The sequence below is a fragment of the Lepidochelys kempii genome, chromosome 14 (assembly GCF_965140285.1).
Source record: "Lepidochelys kempii isolate rLepKem1 chromosome 14, rLepKem1.hap1, whole genome shotgun sequence".
Lineage (NCBI taxonomy): Eukaryota > Metazoa > Chordata > Testudines > Cheloniidae > Lepidochelys > Lepidochelys kempii.
The window spans coordinates 43778844-43782114 of NC_136393.1; the positions used below are offsets into that span (position 1 = coordinate 43778844).

Here is a 3271-nt window from a genome sequence, read left to right on the forward strand (position 1 = left end):
CAGAGTCCACACTCACAAGACAGGAGTCGAGAGTCAGCTGGGTCAGGACACTGGAAGAGCAGAAGCAAAAGACCAAATTGTGTTCAGAACCTCAAGTCAGGTGAGTCACCCTGAGTCCGGATGCCAGGAAATCAAGCCTGGGGAGTGGGAGCAGGAACAGCCAACACACGGTCCAGAGCCGGGGAGGAGCTCGGCTGTTCAGACAGCTTCTTCTTCCTGCTGCTGGTTTAAGGAGGTCCCGGGGGCCGATTAGCTGCTCTGGGACTCTGCCAATAGGAGCCTCAAACTGGGTCTGGACTTCATCAGTCCTAGGTAAGCAGTTTTTCGTAGGCTTCCATGTGGCGTGCTGGAGGGTGGCTGCTCCCAGGAACCCTGCAGACCCGGGTTAATGACCCATGGGTCAGGACAGTGAGTGATCTCTCCCCGATCAAACCTTCTGCACGAAACAGTCTCCAGGGGCATCCTCTGAGAAGAAAAAAACACAGTCATGAGGACAAATAGGCTATGGAACAGGAGCCCCCTCTTTCTTGCAACAGCCCCAAGTGCCCAAAAGAGTGGACGGTTCTTACCTCCAGGAGATGCCTGGGATCTTCCATCTAAGCCTCAAGGGGACCCCTGTTGCTTGGTCTGACAGGAGGAGATCATCTGTCCCCACTGCTCCCTGCGCTGGGCTGGCTGCAGCACACATCTGTGTAAGAGGCTGGGCCAGAGAGATGTTACAATCAGGGTCCAGGCACCCCAGAAGGAGAACAGAGGGTCTGAAACCAGAAGACGAAGCAATCAAATCAGCAGATTCGACAGAGAAGTTTTCTACCCTACAGGGACATGAAAGAAGGTCTGTTAGGAAAGCTGAGATGTTAGTCTGGAAACTGCTAAGGCAAAGATTGTGACTTGTTAAGATTCAGTTTTAGTCACTACAAAGTGTGCTGTGCTTTGTTTCTCTCTTTGAAATGTCTCTCTTTCTCTTGCTTAGTATCACTTAAATCTCTTCTTTGTTACTATGCTTCCCAAACCACCTCAGTGTTGTGTGTTCGAGTGAAGTGTGGGTCTCCAGCCTACCCAACAGGCTGAGCTGTGCCCTGTCTCTCTGAAGGTAGCGAATAATTTCTGAGCGGTGCTGGGCCCAGAGTCCAAGGGCAGTTCACCAGACATCTCGTGGGAAGCCCAAAGAGACCAAAGGAGCAGGAGAGATTCAGGCCCCACTGACCCATGGGAACTTCCCACAGAAGAGCCTACACAGGGCTCTAGACACAGCCACTTTGGGTGTGTACCAGAGTTCACTCACCGCTAGATGCTGGCCAGGCCTCGTGTCATTGCTTTCTCGCTGGGCTAGCAACCCCGCTCATACTCACTCTTGCAGTTTGTTGGCTGGGAACTCAGCCCTCCAACCAGGTGACTGTCCTTTACTCCACTCCTTCCTGGGTCGTGCTCCTTGCAAACAAAGTCCCAAAATGTCTTGAACAGAAACAAAGCCTTCCACCCTCGTGGGGAGTTCTTCCTCAGCCTGATTTCGGTTCGGCCTGCCCTTCTTGGGTTTCTATGGTCTTCTATGTCCCCTTCCTTAGGGATGGTGAGAGAAGCCAGTCCTACCCTGGACTCCAGGGTTTGGCCCAAGGCCATCGACTGAACAGCTCGCTCTGCTTCTGGAGTTTTGCTGCTGTTTTCCCTTGTTTCCTCTCAGGTGGGGCTCACTTGGTCATCAATTTGGCCTAGCCCCAGGCTAGGCAGCCATAGGCCAAGCCACCCTGTTAGATACCCTCCTCCTTCCAATCCGGTCCAGCCCGGCTGACAGGTTTGCTGAGGGGATGGTGAAACCCCATTGCTGATCAGAAGGAGGTCAGAGTCTGTTCTCTAGGAGCTGAAGGTCCGTTTGTCCTGCTGCGGCAAGTGGAGCTGGAGAGCGGAGATGTTAGGTGAAAGAGACTGCATGATGGAGTTGGAGACTGAGGGACGGGAGCCTCCTCCCAGAAACGCTCCCAGGAGAACAGGTTTGAGGAGGAGTTCTCTAGGGAGTCTCTTGCTTGGAAAAAAACAAGGGTGGCACATTGATGAAGATGTCTCTGTCCCAGGGATGGGGGAAGCTCCCAGCCAGGCTATGCAGCAGGGATCCCATTTCTCCCCCAAGAAACCCATTTTGCCCAAAGAAGTCAATGGCTCTTACCTCCAAGAGGGAGTGGGCTCTTCCCTCTCAGCCTCTTTGAGAACTACCACTGCTTGGCTTCCTAGGACAAGGGACCTGTCCCCACAGCTCCCTGAGGTGCTTCAGCTTCTGACTGCACCCATCTGGGAGGCTATCACACATGCCAGGGCCTAGAAGACATGCGGGGAGGAGGCTCCTCTTCATGTCAGACTCTGAGAGCCCAGAGAAGGGCCAAAGGAAGAATAAAGGGCAGGAGATGAAGCTAGCCCGGAGCCTCTGTCCCATCCTCACCTCCTCAAATGTGGAGCTTCCTGAGCTTCAGTTGGGCAGACAGTCTGTAGCCCTGACACAAAGGTCCTTTTGCACCATATGGGGAAGGCAGATCTCTGCCTGGGAGCACGGGAAATGGGATGGGGGTGAGATCAAGGAAAGAGGGGAGGGATATGGGTGTGAGGGAAAGAGCTCCTACCCCAGATGAAGGAATTCGGGGGGCCGCGGAAAGGACACAGCTCCACAGAGAGGGGAGAGAGTGCCAGGGGCCTCCATTTCCGCTTCCACTCGCCCCCCATTTATAGTGAGACACAGCAGTACCTGCAGCAGGGAGTGGGACTTGCTGAACAGGGAGGGGAACCTTGAAGAGCATCAGATGAGCCACAGCCCTTGCAGCGCCTCGGGCATCTGGCGCAAGTGCCGAATCATGTGAAGCTGGCCCATGACCTTGGCTGTGACATCCTCATGCTGCAGGGGAACGAGAACATGTCAGAGACTGAGACACTCCCCAGGAATCAGGGAGGATGAAGGGCACCTGGAACCAGCACCATCTTTTCCACCCAGCAGCTGCTCATGTCTGAGTGGTGGATTCACCCTCCTGACCCCCAGGATGGAGGCTTGCTGTCCTCTCTAGTGACCTCCAGTGCCAACCCCCCTCCTTGTAGGGTGAGCTCCTGCCACTTCCCCATCAGTGCCCCTGACAGCTGTTCCACCTCCAACCCACCTGGGGACACCGCTCAAGTTCGGAGAACCCTCTCCTCCACCCCCACCTCCATCCCCACCCAGGTAGGGCAGGGAGGGGGCTCTAGAAGGGTGGCGGGGGGAGGGAGGGATTCTGGCAGCAGTGAAGTGGGATGGGGA

The 3271-nt window shown here is 55.2% G+C and overlaps 1 long non-coding RNA gene across 1 annotated transcript; it reads right to left on the reverse strand.

Moving 5' to 3' along the window:
• Nucleotides 1–227: 227 nt before the first annotated feature.
• On the reverse strand, nucleotides 228–2016 carry LOC144929322 (uncharacterized). Its single transcript, XR_013634578.1, has 3 exons — nucleotides 1353–2016; nucleotides 570–758; nucleotides 228–465 (listed from the first exon to the last, which is right to left on the reverse strand). It is a non-coding gene; the product is annotated as an uncharacterized LOC144929322 (long non-coding RNA).
• Nucleotides 2017–3271: the final 1255 nt, after the last annotated feature.